At 60.8% G+C, this 8,765-nt stretch overlaps 1 long non-coding RNA gene across 2 annotated transcripts; it reads left to right on the plus strand.

Moving 5' to 3' along the window:
- The first annotated feature begins 5,541 nt into the window (after positions 1 to 5,541).
- LOC131083523 (uncharacterized) lies at positions 5,542 to 8,093 on the plus strand. Of its 2 annotated transcripts, none has more exons than XR_009114452.1 (3): positions 5,542 to 5,826; positions 5,944 to 7,486; positions 7,625 to 8,093. It is a non-coding gene; the product is annotated as an uncharacterized LOC131083523 (long non-coding RNA). The 2 variants fall into 2 exon arrangements; XR_009114453.1 differs by having other exon boundaries at positions 5,944 to 6,434.
- The last annotated feature ends 672 nt before the right edge of the window (positions 8,094 to 8,765 follow it).

The following is an 8,765-nucleotide window of genomic DNA, read 5'->3' on the forward strand; positions in this document are numbered from 1 at the left end:
TTAATCCAGAACTGGTCCAGCGGGACACCAAGGAGTGGGAGTTCCCTGCCCTCAGGAGCCCATATTGCCCTGCAGCCCTCACAGCCAGCAAGTCCCAAAGTGCAGCTACACAAGGGCTGCTCTGGGCAGTGTGTGGTCACATTTGTCCTAAGGGACCAAGGACACACATTTGGCTGTTGTGTGACCTCCTGGTCACTGTGCCCTGCCAGAAGGCAGTAAGGAGTGGGTGTGCTCTGCCTGGAGCACATATGAGGGGTGTCTGTCTGGGATAGAGGGGGTCATTGTGGGATCAGGACCAAGTCCCTTCACTGGCTCAGACCACTCCTCAGCAAAGAGGAAAGACACGAGCCTGTCAGGGCATGTGCAGAGCACAGCAGCTCTGCCAGAGCCTCTTCTGGAGCATCACAGGGGCAGCAAGAGCTGCTGATGTTTCCCCGAGAAGGAGCACTAGGACTTTGCCTGGCATGTCGGCCTCTGCTGATCTGCCGGCAGGCATTGCTGTGCTGGGGGCAGAGGAGGCTGCTCTGTGCAAAGCTGGCTCAGTGCCCCCGTGCCCCAGGCCTCTGGCTCCATCGACCTGCTTACAGGAAGGAATAAAGGTTCTGCAGGTAAGCATCGACCAAGGATCGTGTTCCTGTGCAATAAAACATGCTGCAGAATGAGCCTCTTCATCACAGCGGGCTGCAGGGTGTGAAACCCGTGTGTTGCAGCTGGGTTCCGGACAGGAACTGGTCTGGTGTGAAATGCGGCTCGGCTGCCCCCTCTCCACGCCGGGCCTCTGACAGCAGCGGCCGTTCGGGAACGGGGAAGAGCTGGGATCGCTTCTCACCGGGAATGATCAGGGACCAAACCTGACTGCCGTGTGGGTGACACGGGTCCCGTTCCGGGAGCGGGCAGGGCCCTACAGGCACACAGGGAGCCGTAGCTCGGGAAGCGCCGCCGTGGGGCCGCAGCACCGGCTCGGCTGCGTTGGGATGCGCTCGGGGGCCGCTGCCTGCAGTACCGGGGCGCGTCCCGCAGGGGGCGCCTCGGCCGGGGCTGCGGGGCGGGGCCGGGGCGGAGCGCCGGGGGCGAGCCCCGCCCGGGGCCGGAGCCGTGCGCGCCCCGCGGCCTTTTCTGGGAGGGCGGCGGGGCCCTGGCGGGGCTGTGGTTTGGCTGCGCCTCGGGGAGACGGGCACGGTCCCCGCGGCCGTGACTGGGCTGTAACGGGGAGCCGGACGCTGCCCGGCCGTGAGGTCGGGCTGGCTGCTGGCAAAGGGGCCGGGGTCCCCGCCCTTTCCGGGCTGCGCTGTGCGCTTGGGGAGACCTTTGGGTGTCTGCGGGCATGGACGCGGCGTTCCGGAGCTCGGGCCCAGGGTGAGTACGTGCTCTCCCACCTCGGGGCTGTCCCGAACTGCGGTTCCCAGCCGGGGGCAGGAGCAGCCGTGCCGGCGCTGTGCCGGGAGCTCAGGGCTGCCCCGGCCTGGGGCCCATCCCGCGGCAAAGTGTGACATGGCAGAGAAGGGAGTCAAGGGTGCTCTGGAACTTGGAACCTACACCAGTGTTTTCCAAACGTACTCGCAGGGGTTCAGCTGCGAGGAAGCTGCAGAGAAGGCTGCCCGGCGCTGCTCCCAAAATGGACCCTCCCCGAATGGGGTCTCGCAGAGGATGGCGCAATTGCAGCCACCGGGTCATTGCTGTGAAATTCGGTCAGTCTGGGGAAGGCTTTCCTGACTGTCCCTGTCTCCGAGCCAGCTGTGCCTTGTCCAGAGGCCCTGCCTGAGCAGCCCGGCTCGGCACAGCTGGGTCCCTGCTCCCAGGCTCACCGGAGGGAGGCAGAGCCACCAAAGGAAGGGGCAGGTGGGGCCTGCAGCCACGGCAGGAGGAGGGAGAGGAGGTAAAGCCTTTGCACCTGCCCTGGGCCCAGGAGAAGCTGCTGAGAGGCAGCGGGGGCTCGTGTTTGTCCAGAAAGCTCAGGAGCTCCAGGGAGGCTCAGGGGGGTGCCCCGGGGAAAGGAAAGGGGGCAGGTGAGGGTGCACAGGGGTCGGCTGCAGTCCTTAGAAGCAGGGTCTGCTTTCACCACTGCGTTGTGCTGCCTGCAGGGACCTGTGGTGTGCATTGGGAGCTCCTGCTGGGGCAAAAGCTTTGTCTTCCAATGGGCAAAGCTGCAGCCTCTTCCTCACCAGGGACTGCCTCCACACAGGAAGCAGCACAGGGGACTGGCCGAGGGGCTCAGCCTGGGCACGGCCCCAGCAGGAGCAGCCCTGGGCACACTGGCACAGGAGGATGAGCCCAGGTGAGGAGCACGGCCCCAGCGTGGCACCAAGAGAGGCTGGCACAGGAGGATGAGGCCAGGTGAGTGCTCTGACCTGGGCAGCTTTGGGGAAGGTTGCGGGATCAGGCAGGAAGGAAGGAATGCCCCGATGCACATGACCTGAGGAAGTTGTGCCGGGCTATGGCTGAGGGGAACGCGCTGTGCTGGTTCTGGTGCTGGCCCTGCCGGGGACCCCTTTGGGGCTGGCAGCAGGCTGCAGCAGGGCCAGGGTCACGGCTGTGCCTCTGCACTGGGCTTGGCTGTTCCTTGGGAAGAACATGGTTGTGCTGTGGTTTCTGGTTGTGTGGCCTGTCCTGTCCTGCCGTGGTTTGGGGCTGCACTGGCAGTGCTCCTGGACAGGGCCCTGGCTGCAGGGGGGCTGGGACAGGAACTGGGGCTGGGATTCAGCTGTGCCTGACAATGGTGGGAGCCGTCACTGCAAAGGGAGCTGGGAGAAGGGGCTGCACCAGAGCTGCCTGGGGGCGGCTTCTCCTCACACCATCAGCAGCCATCAGGGCTGCTGCTGCTTTGGCTTCTGGTCCCAGACGGGCTGGGGACGATCCTGCCCCGCTCCCCCTCCCGGGGGGCTTCTGGTTGTTCTGGGCCCTTGGTGGCCGGTGGCATTTGCTCCTTAGTGCTGGCCTTGGCTCGGCGTTGTTTGAGGGACGTGCCCTGTGGCGTGTTCAGGCTGGGATCAGGGTTGTGCTGTGCCTGGCCCAGTGGTGTTTGTCAGGATGGGCAGCACAGTCTGTGGCTCCCCAGTCCTGCTCTGGGGCAGGGTGAGAGTGGCTGGGGGAAGGTGCTGGGCCAGGCCAGGCTCAGCCCCAGTGTTGTTTGGTGGCTGGTTCCCACAGTGCCCCTCACTGAGCAGAGGGCTTGCAGCAATCTGTGCCTCCTCCTCTGCTCCTCTGGGCAGAAACGTGCATTTTTGGGGCTGAGCCCTGAGCTCTCCCGTTGAGATTTCTGCCTCCCTGTCCTCGGTGCACGGTCTGTGCCCAAAGCAGGGGCAGCAGGGAGGGAAGGGCTGCCCCTGCCTGGGAGGGGGGACAGGCATCTCGTGTGGGGCTGTGCTGTGCACCCCGGGGGTGCTGACTGACCCCCTTTGTGCACAGACAGAGGAGACGCTGCTGCACCACGTCCCTGCAGAGCCCCCCCTCCCTTCTGCTCTCAGGGGTGGGACTGGGAGCCACCTCCGTGCAGACAGAGAGCGGCCCCTGGTCTGGCTTCACTCCCCGAGGGAAGAGGCTGCTCAGAGCTCCTGATCAGGGACATCCACGCCTGCGCCTGGCTGGGAATCCGGAGTGCACCAGTTCCAGACCCAGCCACGAGAGGTTCCTGCTGCAGCTGCAGGTGAGCTCAGCTCTCCCTCAGGGACGCCTGTGCCTGTGACAGCTCCAGCTGATGGACACCGGACTAGAGCTGTTCCTGGTGCTCACAGCTCCTGCTGATGGACCCCTGCTGACTTATTGCTCAGGATATCTGAGGGCCCAGGTGATGTCTGTTCCTTCTGCTTGTTTCACTTGCAGGTGTTACCCAGTCCAGCTTACTGAACCTCCAGCTCTGGCTGTGGCGTGTTCTTCATTCCAGCTCTGGAACTGAGATGCTGCAGTTGATGGCTGCTCCAGTTCCTTCCAGCTCTGCCTTAATAACTGCTGCTTTTTTTACAAGCCACTTTAAAGCTCCAGCTAATTGCAGTTATCTGGGCTTTTGGCCAAGTTGTCCATGACTCACTGTCATCAATTACATATAACTATTAACTTTGTTATAACTGTTAACTATTTATTGTCATAAAGTTATTGTTTAAATAGAAGTCATAACTGTTGTAGTGGCTGTGCACAATAAACAGTTGGACGTGAAAAAGGGGCTGAAAAGTGCTTTTCTTTCCTGAGACTGTCTCAGACCCCTGAAACAGCCTGGGCCGTGCCGCTGTCCCTACGTTTGGGGACCAAGGTGACCGGACCCCTCCTCCGGAGAAGGAGCCTCATCCCCAGCCCTCCCCCCCAAAGGCCCTCCCCAGCCTCTGCTCTGGGGGCTGAAAGCAGCCAGCGGAGCTGCTGTTTCCAGGTTTCTGGGAAGTGCCCCTTGGTCATTTTTCTGAGTCCCAGAAACACTGGACTAGACCTGCATCCCCCCTGCCCCCGGGATCCCCTCCTAACGAGGGAGCCCCTGTTACTCGGACCCGCCACCCCAGGACGCTCCCAGTGTGATGTTGGGACAGCCGGAGCCCCGGCGGTGTGGGGCGCTGTGTTGCACTGCAATTGGGGGACCCCAGCGAGGGCGGGGGCGCCGGGCTCCGCCCCTCAGGGCTTTATTATTGCCCGGCACCCCGAGCCCCGCGGCTGCGAGGGAAGGAGAACGAGAATAGGGGAGCGGAGGGGTAGGTTAGGGCAGGTGGGGAGAGGTCGGGGTGCGCAGGGCAGCAGGGAACGGGGCTGGGGGGAAGGCAGGGTTGAGGAAGGAGCAGGACTGAGGGCAGGGGGGGAGAGACGATGGGGGGGGGGGGGGCGAGGGAAAGCGGAGCAGGGAAAAGGGGGGAGGATCAAGGTGGGATTGGGGCTGGGATCGGGGCCGGCATCGCCGCGGGCGGCAAAAGCCACTCCGGGACAGGCGCTGCCGCTCCGGCTGCGGCCGGCGCAGGTCTGGGTCCTGCCGGGGCTCCAGGCATGCTCCGGCTGCGGCAGCAAGGAACCGGTGCTGTGCCAGTGCCATGCCCGCCAGGAGGACGACGCTTGCTGGGAGCAGCCTCTGGATCGCGGCTGGAAGCGGGAAGGACACGGACACCGCCCGTGCCGGCCCCGGGACCCCATCGGTATCGCCGCTCACTCGGCGCCGCCCCGCAGTTCCCCCGGCCCGGTAACCCCACGAGCACCGCGCTCCCCTGCGAGCCACAGCGCCCGCAGCCCCTTCTCCGTGCCCGCACCCCCGGGGCTGCAGCGCCCCGGCCGGGAGCAGCCGCTCTGGGACGGCCGCTGGGGCCGGGGCGTTGCTGCTCCCGCTCCCGTTGTGCCTGGTGTGGGACTGGAGCCCCAAGGAAAAAAACCCCAGTGTTAAAAAACCAGTGCCAACTGTTTGTTCTTTATTTCCAGAGCCGTGAGGATCACTGAGTCAAATGCTGAGAAGTGACCGGCCCAGCTGCACATCGAACACAGAATTTTGGTCTTCTCAGCACCCTGCTCCAATCACCTGAGCCAATCCCAGGGTTGTTCCAAAGGTCCTGTGTGGGATGGGAATGACTGCTGCCAGTAAGAGAGCTCCTCTACAAATGCAGCTCCTTCCCTTCTGTGAATGCTGCTTTACACACCAGCCCCTGCAATGGCTCTAGGGCAGAACTGGCTGGCACTCACCTGTCAGCACCAAACTCTTCCCCATGACCCTGATTCTTCTGCCCTTTCCAGGACTTACCCAGCAGCTGTAAATGTGCTCACACAATGTCCCTTTGTTTCCCCAGGAAGAAGCGAACAAGACAAGTCCTGAGGGTTACCCTGCTCCGTGGGGAAGTTCCTCTGGAGAGTGGCAGGGGGCGTTTCCTGCAGGTGAGCGTTGCCAGCTCAAAGTGACGGTGGCTGCTGGGGCCGGGGCTGTTTCTGGGCCCAGAGGCCTCGGTGTCTCCTGCTCGCTGCCAGCCTTGGTGCTCCTTGGTGTTCCCTCAGGGTGTCCCAGCAGGCTGGGAGCGCAGGGCAGGAGGAGCCAGAAGCTCCTGAAGGCAGCAGCCCCTCGTGTCTGTGGGATCTGCAGGAGGAGCTGTGCCTGCACCGTGGCTCCTGGGCCAGGGGCTGCTCTGAGCAGGCACGTGGAAATGCTCCAGCCCACACAGAGCACCAAGAGCCCAGGAGGAGCCCAAGGAGCAGCTGGCATTACCTGGGAATGGAGGCACGGCCCGTTAGCACAGGGGCTCACGCAGCAATTCCCGGTTCAGAGCTCCCACACAGCTGCCAGCTATGTCCCAGCCACCCCAAATCCCTTCCCTCCTGCCCAGCCTGAGGCCACCATCCATCAGCAGCACTGAAGCCAAGGCAATCTTTCCCCACAGACATTAAATCCCAGGCAGTAGCCCTCAGAGACACCTGGAAATCAGTGGGATGGAGTTTGGAGTTTTTCAGGATCCAGCTGCAAGTGCACAAGTGGTGGAAAGCTTTCACAGGTAGGTCCCACTGGAGGTGTGCTGAAGACAGGGATGTGCATCCCTTTCCCGAGGGAAAAGAATCTGTAGAGGCCACTGCTGAGGCTCTGAAAGGAGCTGAGCTTCTGCAGGGAGAGATGTCCCCCCCTGGGCACAGGGGCTGCCCCAGCACAGGCTGGGAGCACATCTGGCCACTGCCTTCTCCTGCTTTAAACACCAACTGGATGTTCTCCATCCTGGAGCTCAGGGGCTGAAATCAGCTCAATTCCAGGCAGCTCTGTCCAGTGCCCCCAGGGACACCATTGGGGTGAGGGTTATAAACAGCCAGTTCTATGGAATGTAACCCTGTCCTTGTCCCTGTGCTGCTGCTGAGCTTCCTTGGAAGCTCTGCTGGCTCCTGGCACAGCTGCTGTCCAAGGCAGCAGCTCTGCATGGGAATGCCCACACTCCATGGGGCACTGGGAGGTTACTGCAGTGGGAATGGAGCAGGGAATTTGGGGCTCTGGGTATAATTCATCAGAACTAGCACAGCTGACAGGGAACCCCAAATCTGGGCACCACACAGAGAACAATCTTTGTCCTGCCCTGTCAGCTCAAACCCCTGGGCTGGGAAGTTTTGGGAATTAAATGTATGGAATTATACAAATCACAGCAATTGGCATCACCCAGAGGGACAATCCAGGTCCTAGACAATTCCTCCACAATCCACTATGGGGGAAAACACCCTGTGCCTGCCAGGAGCTCTGACTGCTTTTCCTACCAGCTCCTGAGCAGTGTCAGGGCCACCATGAGGGCTTTAAAACCCAAATAAACCCCATATCCCACACAGTGATAATCCAAATAAAGAAATGCATTCTTGTCATCAAAGCTCAAAACTGTGTTAGGAGTTCTGACAACAAGTTAATGGGATTCCCAGCAATCTCATCAATGCTCTTGGTTTCATTTTTATGTAGTTTTAATCCCTCAGTGGGCAGCCTGTACAACTTATTCTGGGATTTAGAGGTTGAGCAGGGCTGGCTTTGGATTGACCTTCACCTCTGGCCCCAGCCTGTGCAAACACACCTTGTGCCAGGGTGGGTGAGCTCATCACCTCAGCTTTTCCCTCCTAAATATCCCCTACTTATTTCCCTGTAGATTAACTCAGACTTTGCCCCAAACCATCCACTGCTCACCTCAATGTGGCCTCCAGGTGTCCATTCTGCTCCTCACAGGTGCCCTGGTGACACCATGTTGGTCCCTTTGCCCTTCTCCAGCCCGAGGCTGCTCCTCTGCTCGCTCTCTCCAGCCTCATCCCACAGGGATCCTCTTGTCCCTTCCCTGCTGGTGCTGCCAAGGAAGGAGGACACAGTGAGTCCCAGGGCTGCCCCCTCAGCCCTGGAGAGTCCTGGCTGTGGGCCCTCGGATTTCCCAGGGGAATTGTCTGCTGGGCTCCCTTCAATGACCTCAGCAATTCCCTCACAAATGCCACCTCACTCCCCCTGACATCCCCTCACATTGCATTTTCCCACACAAACAGTTCTTGTATCCCCTCTAGGTTACACCAGGTTTTCAACTACATGAATGGCATCATCTGTGCCCACTGCTCGTTACTCACCCAACCAAAATCAAGAGCAAATGTTGGTTGGGCTTTAAGAACTTGAAATAACTTTAAATCAAAATAAATCACCTTTTTCTTCTGGGTTTTTGGGTTTTTTCCCTTTGGATGCTGGACTTAGCTCTGAGGATGTGTGCTGAGCTCTGGGTGGAGGGGCCTGTCAGGCTGAATGGCTGAGTTTGTGTTCTTCTCACTGGGCATCAGAAATTGCCCCAGTCCCTTTCCCAGGCTGTTCCCAGGCTGTGCTCAGGCTGTGGCAGCACAGGCAGATGCAGCTCTCAGCACTCCCTGCTCCAAACACAACTCTGGCCTCCATTGCAATCTGTCTCTGCTGGGAGGTTTTCTCCTAGAGAAATCAAAGAATGGCTCATGGCACTTTGGAGACTCAATCTGCACAAAGGGAAGTAAGGAATAAAATCCTGCTCCAGGAGCCCTTGGGATCTGCAGGGCTGCTTAGGGAAGGGACATTCACTCCCTGCAGTGCCCCCAGCCCACCTGCAGCACCAGCACAGGCTGCCAGCTGGGCTCTGCCAGCCCCTCTCTGTCACCCTCCCTGTGCTGCTCCCTCTCAGTGCCCTGGGCAATCCAGCCCTGAGCCTGAGCAGCCCAAAGCTCTGCCTGGCAGCCCAGGGACAAAGGGACACTGCAGGGATGAGGCACATTCCCAGCCAACGCTCCCAACAGAGCACAGAGACCCCCCTGGAGCTCCTGGGTGGGGCTGGCAGGAGGGCACAGCCCCAGTGGGGTGGCAGTGGCAG

This window comes from Melospiza georgiana, chromosome 5, assembly GCF_028018845.1.
Source record: "Melospiza georgiana isolate bMelGeo1 chromosome 5, bMelGeo1.pri, whole genome shotgun sequence".
NCBI classification, from domain to species: Eukaryota; Metazoa; Chordata; class Aves; order Passeriformes; family Passerellidae; genus Melospiza; species Melospiza georgiana.